Below are 14,458 nucleotides of genomic sequence, written 5' to 3' on the forward strand. Positions count from 1 at the left end.
ATTCCATTAATACATTCGACAAAAAAAACAAACGAAGCTTAAAATTGTATTATCTACTTTTTCTTTTTAATACATAAAAAGAAAAGCCCATATCTATATGTCTAACCAACACATCAACGCTTGGTCCCCAATGTTAGATCTACCTAGAAAGCTGAAATTTTGCATAACGTGTTTGAGTTTGTGATTTAAATAAAACTTGTGACCGTCTCAAACTAATTGATAATTGTGTTCTACTTTCTGGCAAGAGCCTCTAGGGTTAGATTTTCATTAAACATTCATTCCAAGGTAAAATCGAACGCTAGATCGTCGATACGTTTGCTAATAAATACCCCTATACATATTTTACATGAAGTAAAAAAAAAAAACAAGCTGTGTTATCTGTATAAGTTAAAGTATCGTTCATTCCAACAGTCAATCAGAGGAGTGCCCCAGTCGTCACGGCCCATCAAGTCTAGCATCCTGTGTTCACATAATACCCACCTATAACGGCTATAACACATTAATCGTATTGTGAACGCAAATCTATACGTCCATGGGCAATCGTCCATCGATTTCCCGTATAGCCTAGGGTGTACCTGACTAGAGCTGGACGTATTGGGTTCGAATACCAGAGGGCCTACTCCGAAATTCGAAAATCGAAGTTCGTATCGTACTGTCCCTTTCACTCTCGTGTTAAAGAGTATAAGCGTCAGCGGGACGGCAGGATACGAAGTTCGAATTTTGCACTTCGTAGTATAAGTAGGGCCAGTAGGGGACATTATTATATGTGTTTTCAAAACACACAGCATTTATTGAAGAAGCGTCTATAATTTTTTATCAAAAACCATGTTAAAGAGTAAAAACGCCTTTACCTTTGTATGAAGTTACCGTTTCCTCTTGCTTGTCATACTCACACGCAGCAGAGCGCGCTGTAAAAACGCTCCCAAAAAGGCGCGCAACTGTCATCTGTCACTCATAGCGTATAATTTTTTTCACACGCCATGTTCAAAAAATTTTTCTTTCATCAAAATAAATAGAAAAGAGAGTGAATAGATAGTGATATTGTGTATAAGTGTTACCAAAGTGTTGTTGGATAACAGGTGAGTCGATATTTCTCACTAGAATGAGTAAACAAGGCGGGGAGGACGACATTGTTAGCGTCGTTAGTGACCGGTCGGAAGAATGCGTTGCTTCGGGCGAAGAACGCAATTCCCGGCGCCACTTGAGTGGCTCAGATGGTCAGAGTGAGTCTTCGTCGTCTTCGGAAGACGATGAGGGCTCCTCATCGCTTCCCCCTAACAAGCGTCGTAGATGCGATCGAGGTTATGTACCTGTGGATCCACGAGTTGATTCCTTGGTCAATCAGGTCAATTTTATATCTGGGTATCTTACACAGTTGCCGCAATATTTGACGGCCTTTTCTCAGAACAATCAGGGCAACCCACCTACCTCTAATAATAGAGTTGAGCAGCCTAGTACGTCAGCGGCTTGTCAGTACCTAGTAAACCCCTGCAGTGCAGGTACAGGTACCTTTACATTGGGTGAGTTACAGACGGACTCTGACGACAAGAAGGTGGTACCACCTGCTAATGAGGAGCGCCTTCGGAAGGTTACCAAGCTCCAGCATTTTAACACACAAGCCTGGAAAGGCTTGAAATATAAGTCGATTTTACAGGGTTTTTCAGCGACTCCAGGTTTTGTAGCCTTAAAGGTAAATGAGGAATTTACTCACTTCAAAGCTACCAAAGATTTTTTAGCTTCTGCAGAGAACATGTTAGCCGGACTAACAAATGCTGAGTTGGAGCATGAGGAACTATTGAGAGGGGGGCTGCAGGAGCTTATCAATTGGGCGGCAAGGAACCCCAGTGAATTAAACCCAGCATCTTTACTTGAGAAAGCAACTTCTCTCTTAGGACCTGGCTCCCCTTTACACAAATGTTCAGAAAGGAAGATGCAAGTAATTTGTGGCAGACGAGGTGAATGCATCGAAATAAGAAGAGAAAGGATTTTGAAGGAAGTAAATAATATCAACCTTAAAACTTCATTGCGTGAGATTCCACCAAGCGCGGAGTACTTGTTTAGCAGGGATGCCTTACAGCCTCTAATACAGTCGCTAGGAGGTTTTCACACTTGGCTTAACAGACCTTCCTATATAAAGGAAAAGGGACAGAGTCGTGATCGCTCATCAACTTATAAACAAGACAGGAGAAATAGAAATAATGGACAAGAGAATAGAAATCCCGGACAGGACAATAAAGCCAAGCAAGGAGGTTCACAGACCTTTCAGAAGCGAAATAACTTTCGCAACAAAGGCAACTACACTGGCAAGAAGAACTTCACCAATCAAGATAAGCAGAAGTGACTACATTCAAAGGCAGACATTCCGGGGGGGGTTGTTTAAAGCAGCATGCACAAGTATGGAGAGAGCTGGGCGCAAATCAATTCATTATAAATATTGTAACCAGAGGACGGATACCTTTCAAGAAGAAGCCACCTCTCCAACATCTAACACAAAATTTGCTAAACAGATTTACAACAAGAACCTCCCCAGAGATGTCTGCAATCATCAAGGACTTGAAGGAGAAGGCAGTGCTAGAGGTGCCACCAGTTTTGAATTCCAGCTTCCTTTCAAAGATGTTTTTGATAAAGAAGGCGGATGGAAGCATGAGGCCCATATTCGACCTAAGGGGCCTAAACCAGTATGTAGCCACCAAGCATTTCCAGTTAGTTTCTCAGTTGGATGTAGCAGATTTCCTACAAATGAACGACTGGATGACAAAAATAGATCTGCACCAGGCATATTTTCACTTACCAATCGCAGAGACTCATCGTCGATTTTTGAGAGTCTACTACAACCAAGAAGTGCTACAACTAACTGCACTACCATTTGGCCTGTCTTCAGCCCCCCGGACTTTTGCAGCAGTGTCAAATTGGATTGCAGAGTTTCTACGAAAGAGGGGTATAAGACTTCTTGTGTATCTAGACGACTATATCCTTGCAAACCAGGACAAAGACAAGCTGGCCGAACAAGTCATGGAGACTCTAAGCACCCTAGAAAATCTAGGCTGGCAGGTAAACTACCAAAAATCAGTTCTCACACCCACACAACAGCTGGAATACCTGGGACTGTCGTGGAACACACAGCAAGTAACCATGGCCTTGCCCATATCAAAGGTGCAAAAGGTAAAGGAGTCCATAGGCAAAATTATGACTAGAGCTCGGTCTTCCCTCAGAGAAACTCAATGCATTTTGGGTCTGCTAAACTTTGCCAGCCTAACAACACCCAAGGGCGGCTACACTGCCGTCAAACCCAGAGATTCCTAAAGAACCTAATGAATTGCAGACCAAGAGAGAGGAAACCTCTACCCCGCTCAGTTCAGATGGAGTTACACTGGTGGCAAAGGGCCATAGACAACAGCTCAGTGGCGATGCACCGAAAGGAAGTAACTCATTTTTTAACAACAGATGCAGCAGATACCGGCTGGGGTGCTCACCTCAACGAGACTTACCTGACGGGGAGATGGTCAAGAAACCAGAGGTCGTGGCACTCAAACCTCAAGGAGTTATACGCCGTCTACGGCGCGATAAGTCGACACCAACAGAGGCTAGGCAACGCACATATTTTAGTTCAGTCAGACAACAGGACCCTCGTGGCTTACATAAGAAACGAGGGGGGCACGCGTTCCCTGGCCCTACTCGAGTTGACGACGAAGCTTCTAGAGCTGACGTCACAGTTGAACGTCACGATCTCGGCGGCGTATCTCCCGGGGAGATACAACGGCATAGCCGACCGCCTATCAAGGAATCGACCAGTGCCGGAATGGCACTTGTTGCCCCCGGCCTCGGAGGCCGTGTTCAGAATTTGGGGCGTTCCCGAAGTCGACTTGTTCGCTTCCAGCGAGTCCGCGGTCGTAGACCGCTATGTAACATGGGACTCCAGAGATGGGTCGGCAATTTTTTGCGACGCATTCAGTCGGCCATGGAAGTTCAAATTGGCTTGGGTATTTCCGCCGCCCAACCTAATACCTCGGGTACTAAGACATCTCAATATGGCCGTGGGAACTTACATAGTAATAGCACCGCACTGGATGCAGTGCTTTTGGCTGGCGGATCTGCGTGCTCGGGCACTAGCAGAACCGTACCCAATTCACAATTTGCACAACAATCTTATAGATCTGACAACGGGCAGAGCCCCTCCCCAGGTAGAGAGGATAGTACTTCAGGCATGGAAGATTGGGGGTGGGCCAGCCAGGTCGCTCACTGGTCCTTAGAAGAAAAGGAACTTCTTAAGAAGAGCTGGAGAAATTCTACATTATCCACTTATAATGTTCCTATTAAACGATGGCTTTCTTGGTGCAATTTAAATGGTATTAATGCTAGAGCGCCCCTGGGGAATGACGTTGCAAGATATTTAGCTAGCTTGTTTCTTGAGAAGAAGCTTGCATATCGTACAATGCTTGTACATAAATCTGCAATAGCTACTTACTCTGCCACAGGTCCAGAAGAAATAAGCAAAAACTTTTTTGTTCGTCAGATTATTAAGGCAATTTCTTTAACCAGACCTCAAGAAAAGAAAGTTGGAATATGGGATACAAAGTTACTCTTTGATTGGCTTAGAGATACACCAAGCACAGATAGACTTTTTGATGTATCAAGAAGAACAGCAATAGTTTTACTGTTAGCTTCTGGTCGAAGAGTTCACGACCTAACACTTTTAGATATTGCTGAAGACAGTTTTTTCGAAAACAGGGACAATGAGCTGGAGCTGTGGCCAAGATTTGGTTCCAAGACAGATAGTGGAAAGAGCAGACAATCAGGTTGGTTACTAAAGAAGCACCCAGACGAAAAGCTTTGCCCAGTTCGACATGTTCTTAAATTAATTGAGAGCACAAGAGAGAGACGATCTGTAGATAATAAATTAACCAATCTGTTTATATCAATTAATGGAGCAGTTAAGCCCGCTACCCGCACTATAATAGGTGGATGGATTAGAAGTATATTCAAAGAAATAGGCCTAGATGCACCTCCAGGAAGTGTACGGTCCGCTGTGGCATCTAGAAGCTTTATAGAAAATAGGCCTTTGGAGGACATTTTAAAGCGAGCAAATTGGAAAAGTGCTCAAACATTTCGCAATCATTATTGTCGTAGGATAGAAAGAAATGAGGATAATAGTAATAATGGTGATCAGCTAAGAGATAATTTCTCAGACATATAATGTAAATTTTCATGAAGAAAATTTTACTTTAGATTCCTATTGTGATGATTGATCTCATAGATTGAGTACTCAGTACTCTGATTAATTATATTTTTTATGTTAATTATGGCCAGGGCCCTAATTGTTTTTTGTTTCTTAATTTTAAGAGTTATGTCCTGCAGATAATTTGGAGACTGCAGTTTGTTAGACATCTTGTTGCAATTTTTTGATTCTATAAATGGTTATGTTCATTGATTAATAGATTTTTATTTTTGATATTTCACATAGCGTATAATACTCTTTCACCAGCAGATATCAAACAGGTCTTCAATAAATGCTGTGTGTTTTGAAAACACATATAATAAAACTGTTTTGCATTGCAACAAAACAGTTGTTATGTGTGTGAAAAAAACACACAGCATTGCAGCAAGGTGCTTGCTGGTGATCATGAAGACTTATGAGTGACAGATGACAGTTGCGCGCCTTTTTGGGAGCGTTTTTACAGCGCGCTCTGCTGCGTGTGAGTATGACAAGCAAGAGGAAACGGTAACTTCATACAAAGGTAAAGGCGTTTTTACTCTTTAACATGGTTTTTGATAAAAAATTATAGACGCTTCTTCAATAAATGCTGTGTGTTTTTTTCACACACATAACAACTGTTTTGTTGCAATGCAAAACAGTTTTATTACGTCACTATTTTATAAAAAGTCATATCTCAATATCGTTATTTTTTCTGAGTGAGCTTTATAAACATAAAGGGTAATTTTTTTAATTAAGGAATAGTAAAATGCGAGCGAAATCGATAAAAATTACGCATGACAATTATGACAACCTATTACTTCAATGAATTTGCTCGAATTTTATGCAGGTTGGCTAACACCCACACTACAGTCGAAGCCAAATAATATATTTAATTTTACACTTACTACTTTGTCACTGTCACTTCGTGTCTGAACTTTTGTATAAAATTATCAGACAAGGCATATACTGTGACAAGATACTTACGAAAGATTTTGACCTAGACTGTACATACGTATAAGCTTTGCCTAGTCCAAAGTGACAAAGGAGATTGCTAATTGGGAGATTGTTATAGGGTCCCAAAGCCCATGACTAAAACCATCTTCACATTTGTTTACGGATCAAGTTTGTTTCTTTTGCACATAAAAGTTTGTATTTACTACTGCTGATAATAATGTCTGTATACCTTAATGATTTAAACTTAAACTTGTCGAGACATTTCAATCAAAACAAATTAAATCTCAGCGTAAGTATCTTAATGCTAATTTGTCATTTTATACTTATTGCAAAACAGCGTAGTTGGTGTCAACCTATATAAGCAAGTCTGACAATGGCATACATATTCGTAGCAGGTATAACATAAAGTTTAACGCACATTTTACGGCTTTTTCAGGGTTGTAGTTAGTTACTAAGCGACAGTTTAAAAATCCTATGACAAAGTTATTTTAACATAGCTATTTAACATAGTTATATCTTTCAAAACCGTGGCAGCTTAGCGATTTGATCTGTGGCCTTTGAAGCGGAGGATCATGGTTTCTAAATCGGGCTCGTCACTCTGAATTTATGCGTGGAATTACATTTAAAATTTATCGTGAGCTTTTTGGACATCAAGAGGTAGGTAATCTGAAAAAAAAATGAAATAAGACGTGCTGCTCAATAAAATGGATCGCGTTGATTGTGCTGGCAACCCAGGGTGCCGCCTCAATTTAAAGCATCTCATCAACTTTGCAATTGTTTTAAGTACGAGTACTACGAAAATAATCACCGCTTAAACCCGGCCGATAAATGAATATTTTTACGATTTACTGTCATTCAGTACAAATGGAAAATCGTCCAGGTATTATTGATCAGGTATTTTGAATTCGGACCAAAATTAATACGATCCAAAATGAATTTGGTCAAAATGAATTGTGTTTTGAACATGAAACTACCGTGAGACTCACTCATATTAATACAATGCAATACAATACAGACAGAGACAAAATTACAAGGTGAGCAATAGGCGGCCTTATCGCTTAAGAGCGATCTCTTCCAGGCACCCTTTTAAATGATATTGTAACGGATAACTCACGTCTTAAACTGAGATTCGTCGGGCAGACGGGCGAGCAGAGCGGTGGCGCGTAGTGTGCGTGTTACGGCAGCCGCCGAGTCACGTGCTCCTGAGAAGAAGGACTACGAAATAGCCCGAAACATGTCGAGCTAAACTCGGTTTAAGACGTGAGTTATCCGTTACAATATCATTTAATATGAATTGTGTTGAAAAATATTTGGAACCTATAGGAAGATTATGGTATTTTCTTTCAATCTACGTAAATAGACAAGATTATTTTTGACGATAGTCAGGATGGACAGTTTTTAACTGGCATTTTTCTGCTTGGACTTATGTATGTGTGTATGTATGTATGTATGTGTGTATGAATGTAAATACTTTATTGTACACAAAACACAAAAATAATACAAAAAGAAAACAACAAAACAAAAGAGTACAAAGGCGAACTTATCCCTAAAAAGGGATCTTTTCAAGCTAACCTACTAACCTAACCTACTTATAATTTCGAGCTGTCGATTTTCCATTTGTAAGTACTCAATGACAGTAAATGATTCTTACCTCTAAAACGCACCGCGGCATCGTTTAAGTACCTACCTATACTTACCTACTAACTGATGTTTACTTAATGATACTTAAGTTTTTGTCCTATGCTCATTTGATACAAATAAGAGAATAAGACGATCCCTATGTTGATGCCAGATGACTAGGGAGCATCGCCCTACGACTCAATGTGTCTTTGTGATTTTACTAGCATGTGTTAAGTATGATTTGTCTGAGTTCTTTTATTTTTCTGTCGTGAGAAAAACCTTAATTTCCGGTGTTGTTATTAGGTATAATAGTTATTTGTGTCACAAGGGAGCAAAATGGTGAATTACCGCGAGGGCGTACATTGAATTCAGAATGTAGCGAAGGATTCTACAATAGAATCCTGAACGTAGCAAGGGATGGAGGGGGGAGGAAAAAATGAGTTTCTGCCAAGTTTCTTGCGGCGCATTCTTCTTGGCAATGATGGTCTTTCCGAAAGCGCTGGTAGTTTAAAAAATGACGTGTAAAAGTGCCCATTGCGGCCTATTTACTGAATAAATGATTTGAATTTGATTCTAATGTAGAATCGTGAGCGTACTGGGGATTCAAGTGTTAACGCCCAAGATGAAAATAATTTTGCTCCCGAGTGGCTCATACAACTTTTCACACCGAGCATTTTACCCGAGCGAAGCCAGGTTTTCATCTAGTATATATATAATTACTAACATAGTTTTTAAGTGAATAATGTACTAACGCTTATATGGACTCTGTCTGCAATAAACTGATTTTATTTTTATTTATTAAGAAAATTGAAAAAAAAACTAAGTATTATTAAAGAACAACCAGCATAGAAAATGGCGTGTCTTTACAATTATCAACTTCAAAAAATGCCATTTGCAATATAACACTTAGAAAAGCCTTGAACAGAAAAGTTTAACTTTGCTTCCTTTCTCAGGGAGGAAAAGTTACGTTTCTGAAGGAGAGGTGTGAAAAAAGTATTCTTTAATTATTTTTGTATCTATAAAGTATCCGTTTCAAGATAAACTAAGAATTAGAATTAGTTTAAAAATAAAATGGATGTACAGTCACCTGTATTAATATCTGCCACAGTGGAGCATGCAAAAATATCTGACACGTCCAACCGGCCCTCAGTCGTATCAGACTGCACACTCAAGGACTTATATTCATGAGCCGCCATGGAAGCTTTTCAAAGGAAAAGTCATTACGATTTTCATTGTTAATTAATGCGATGTCACTATGACGTTTACTGTGAAATGGTTCCATGGTAGCCCATGAATTACAGTCCTTGGAACATATTGTCAAATTTACTCGCTTAGCAGAACAATTAAATAAAGGAACTAAGAACGAAAACTGTACAAAGTTTGGTGTTTGGTGTTAAATCAGCAAAGTTTCATAATAATTAGATAATTTAATAAGTACCTTACCTAATGGCTATTATTGTCACTTTTCATCTTCTTTTGGTGGTTTTGGTGGTGGTGGTCGTGATGATAGTTGGGTTTGTGTGATTTATGTTCTTACAGTGTGGAAGAGATGCATGAATACACATGTATTGCATAAATTTAGCTATCATAAGGTGGCGGATGAGCAAATCAATTATTTGTAGTTTACTATAGATATTATTATGTGCATTAAAACAACTGGTCTGTAATGTTATTCAGAAGTATCGTCCAGCATTGAGTAACAGCATCCGGTCAAGGTCATCCAATCATTGTGTTGTCATCGTACACTTCCTGCCTTAATAGGGAAGTAGGGTAAAACAAATCAGAACTATGAGCATTGTTACTGTATAAGGGACCCTGCGTCAAAATGGAGCAAAAACATAGGTTTTTGCTACAGAGCTAGGTAATTAAAAAGGGAAGGTATATCTAATTTGTTTCGTTCTATGGGTACATAGGTATTTCCAGAATGGAACTGGGTACATAGGTGCCTAGTTAAATTCCATTCCATTGCATAGCTTTTTTCGCTGACTGGCTTTTTTGCGCTTGACATAGCTTTTTTCGCTGGCTCGGATGCCAGGAAGGGGGTGAGATATTTACCTAAAAGCTTTTAAAAATTGGTGTTCATATTTCACAAACGGATTCCTAAATCGGAAAATCTTTCTAATAAAAAGAACCTTAATATTTTTACTTCGCTTCTCCGCAATCATTAGAAGAAATAAGTAATCAGGCAAGGTAAAGATGTTGCGGATCATTGGTATAGTCGTAGATCCCCGCAAAGTAACGTCTGATTCAAGCAAGTGTAAGCTATGGACAAACGGACAGATAGACATGGCGCAATTATAAGGTAACTAAACCCTAATGATAATGATAGCAATACACTCATTTTCTTCGGGCAGTCGTGCAAAAATGAATAAAATGCAGTTGGAATGGCAAAGAGAAGGCGACTCTGAAGTTCTCGTATCTTATTCAATATTGAATGGCCATCGACATACATTATGTAAACTTCAGTCTGCACCTGTTTTCTAGACTCTGCATAAAATAAAATGGTCAGATGCATAATAAAAGCTGCTGAAAAAAACAAAGTCCGACCTAAAAGTATGTGCATAAATAAAAATATGCAACACAGAATGACTAAATTGCCCAAAGCTTTTGAATGTACGATACATACACAAATATGGAAAAACTTTTCATAATACGTACTATAAAACTAAGTATGTTATGTACTCATACAGACAAACGAACATAACGGTCAATTGAGTTTCATTGGTAGAATAAATAAATAAATAATAAATATCATGGGACACTTGACACCAATTGACCTAGTCCCAAACTAAGCAAAGCTTGTACTATGGACACTAGGCAACGGATAAACATACTTATATAGATAAATACATACTTAAATACATATTAAACATCCAAGACCCGAGAACAAACATTCGTATTATTCATACAAATATCTGCCCCGGCCGGGATTCGAACCCGGGACCTTAAGCTTCGTAGTCAGGTTCTCTAACCACTCGGCCATCCGGTCGTCAAAATGAATGAAATAAAAATACGGTTGAGTTTTGATCTCAATTCATGTACCTACTTGAATTTTCATAGTGTATTTCATATAGTGTTTATATTATGTCATGTCGTAAAAACTGTTGTTACGCAAATAATGTTAGGTATAAAGAATTATATTTACTAGTATTTTTGTTTTACCAGCGAATAAATAAATAAATGCACAAATAAGGTAAAATCAATTAAAATTTACAACTCGGTACTTACAATGCATAAAGTTTAACGTTTCGGTGTTGACTTTATTTTTGATTATTTCACTTTCTACATGTATATTAAGAAAAACAATACATTGCACATCCGTGTCTGAAACCCAAAACGGGACGGAAACGATGACACAAAAACAACCCCTAAATGCGTCCCCTGATTTAAAATATCACACCCTCGCTTACAAAAATAGAATAGGGATAATACAGTGCTGTTTGGAATAGATTGAACATTTTAACAGCTTGTATCCAAGCCGCGTTGGATGTTGAAGTGTGAGGGTTGCGCAGGGGAGTATATTGTGTCAAGCAGGGTTGCTTCAATACTATGTTTCGTTTAAAAATAGTTTACGTAGGTTTTTCTTAGAAATACCATTTTAAATGCCTTTTTTTTATTTTACCATTTTCTTGGCATTTTTTTTTAAGTTTGTCAATTGGGTTTTGTTTCTTTTCTTTTATACAATAAAGAGTTTACATACATACATACATATCATTTAAAAGGTTTATTTAAAAAAAAACTTAATTAACTTTAACACTGCATAATTGTTCACTATCCGTTAGAATATAAATATTTCGATTACTTTGTAATATCGAAAATACAAACTGAAATATAGATGCACAGAAAAACCAGAAAAATAAGACCAGCGCTGGGAATCCAACCCTTTGTAATACTTTGCTTTTAATTTTGATTGTTAACTGCAAACCACATTATACCTCAAAGTCGAGGTATCTGCTATGTAATCGACTAAGTTTTGGTAAAACTTTATACATTTTTTTTTCATTTCATATTTTCTATTTCTGTAATATGACAAATCTTTTTCTTGAACTACTCTATTTATTGATGAAAACCGCATTTAAAATCGTTGCGTACCTAGTTTAAAAGACCTAAGCGTAGATACATACATACAGAGCTATACACAACAACGACAGGAAGAGAAGGAAAGAAAGCCATTCGCCATCGTCATAACCATCTAGCGATATTCCACGCGATAGGATATCCTTAAATACTTTTTTTTTAATTTTCAGTCAATAGAGCTCTTCGCGCGGGAGGGAGGATCCTCTTGAATGTATATCTGTCCGAATAACCATATCTTCAAACGGTGGTAACCCTAATACCAACAGATGTGAAGGGGAAAGACAATATCGATCTTTGAACGGTGCGCGTGCGCTTGTTTTTGATGAATATTCGGCGTGGGGTCAGAAGGGGTCGGGCTGTTCGCGCTGGGGTTCGATTGCTGACAACCGATAAAATCGGGGTTTAGTTTCATCAAAGTTGTCCGGTAATGTAATTAATTATTTGGTATGGCAAAGCTGTGCTACGCCGCTGCCGAATATTAAACACTTGGATACTAATAAAAATAAGTTTTTATCTGACTGACACGAACCAAACTATTAGGAGTAGAAACTTTCAATTTCGAACAGGCCATCCTTTTTTCAGTGAAGCGAGAATTAATGAAGGATGTCGCGAAATTCTCAAGAAATAGAAAAGCTGCAAAGAAGACAAAACGGATGGCAAAGGTAGTCTATAAAACAACTTGAGTCTAAACGAACTTTGAAAAAATCGGAGGTCTTCAAATCAGTACTCGTACAGAAAAAAGTTACAGTTGTTTTTACGTGGCTGATCCGATTTCTGTAGTATTTCTCTCTCTGTGTGTGTTCTTCTCCGTTACGTTTACGCAATTTTTAGATCTCTCTTGTTCGCGCACTAGAAGATTGAACAAGCTTTTCCATTAACTGTATGAACTGTACGCTTTCCAGTAAATCATGTTTTGTACAAATAACTAGCAAAACAACAATCTCCAATGCCCACGTGAAATATGTAAGGAACCACCTCTACTGTACCTACGTCTGATTGATGCGATGCATGCAAAGTCAACCGCATTCCTTATCGCCTACAATACGATTTGAATGCATTATACAAATATGAAGTTAACTAAAGCTTGGTTCGGTCATTTGAATTTGATATTTGTCTGTTGCAACAAGGAAATGGAAAATGTACAAAAAATCAACATTGCTGGAAAATTAAGTTCGTAACTTTGTGTTACAATACACAAAAGTAAAGCTTCGGCTAGAATATCCGTTACCTTAACTAGCTAGTGGGGGTAAGATGAAAAACCGGTCAACCGCGAGTCAGACTAGCACACTGATGATTTCGTAGAAACAAATTTGAAAGAAATCAAATCATATTAATTCAGTATTTCATTGTAGTAGAGCACAACGGCCAAATTTCAAACAGTGGTAAGCGGCTCTACAAACCAGGTTCATGACTGTACCTAAATATTTTGTTTATTTAGTACTTACCAGCTTTTATGCTATACAGTCTTATGCGCTGAACAACAGCTTCATGCGTGTACGCAGTATAATTTCTACATGGCACACAGAACAAATGCCACCCGCGCAACGACACCAACAAACAAAGATTTCCCTACGACAGGTGTTATCTAACTTTTATCATATTCCAAACATTACTCCAAAAACAAACCATAATTTTAAAAACTTGAAGCTCAAACTCCGTTGCACACGCATGCTAAGATAATAACAAGTGATAATGAACTTTCGTGGAGCGGCACCTGCTTTGATAGCTTTCTTTATTAAACACTCGTAAATTTAACTTAACTTGACAGTGCCAGTCTAAGTGGGGTAAAACGATAAACATTACAGTTAAAAGGAACAAGTCGAGCTAAACGTTCATGACGCCATCTTAAGCTACGTGTGCCTAATGAAGATTTTTAGCTTACCGTCGTAACAACTCAATCTCTACCGGGTTGCATAAATTTTTGACGCGTCTGTGGTGACAAACTTGACGAATCTTGTTCCCTAATGCTTCTCACAATTTTCGGATTGTTCAATCCTAGCTTCTGATCACTATTAGCTCATGCTCATGACCGATTTAATATTCAGTTGGTTGGTACATAAAAATAATAAAAAGCATTGGTATTTTTTTGACAATCCCGAATCCTTTACTTGCGTGGTCTTCATTTACGAAACTGAACGTAAATGAAGACCGCGCACGATTTCATTTTGGATTATTATGTTCTGTGGTATCTTGCTGAAGTTAGCGACCTCAGATAATGCAGATGCAGACATCAGTGTCACAGACATTTGCAAAATCTAAATGTGATCTGATCCTGATAGAAGAGAATAGTGTTGAGTGAGGTTTGGAGATTGTCCGTAGCTGCCGTGCATTGTTTTATATTTATGCTTGGAATGATCTTATTTGCTAATGTTAGTATAGTGTAGTATAGGTATTCTCTATTTGTCTGTATTTGTCCGCGGATCGGTAAGCGCAGCGTAGAACGTCCATTTACGAGATGGACGGATGGCCGATTAGAGTCGCGGGTTCACGGTGGATGCAGGCAGCTTCCCACCGAAGAAACTAGCCCTATACTACGAAGTGCAAAATTGGAACTTCGTATCGTGCCGTTCCGCTAACGCTTATATTACTCAATACGAGAGTGAGAGGGATGGT

At 38.6% G+C, this 14,458-nt stretch overlaps 1 protein-coding gene across 3 annotated transcripts in view; it reads right to left on the reverse strand.

Moving 5' to 3' along the window:
• Positions 1-14,458, reverse strand: part of LOC141435508 (uncharacterized) — a 56,739-nt gene that overhangs the window by 27,270 nt on the left and 15,011 nt on the right. The window contains exon 1 of one of the 3 annotated variants that reach the window (XM_074098203.1): positions 7,263-7,351. The exons of the other annotated variants lie outside the window; for them this stretch is intronic. The gene's annotated coding sequence lies outside the window, so the exon portion shown is untranslated. Of the gene's footprint in view, positions 1-7,262; positions 7,352-14,458 lie in introns of those variants that run through there. 3 annotated transcript variants of the gene reach the window in all.

This window comes from Choristoneura fumiferana, chromosome 15 (assembly GCF_025370935.1).
Source record: "Choristoneura fumiferana chromosome 15, NRCan_CFum_1, whole genome shotgun sequence".
NCBI classification, from domain to species: domain Eukaryota; kingdom Metazoa; phylum Arthropoda; class Insecta; order Lepidoptera; family Tortricidae; genus Choristoneura; species Choristoneura fumiferana.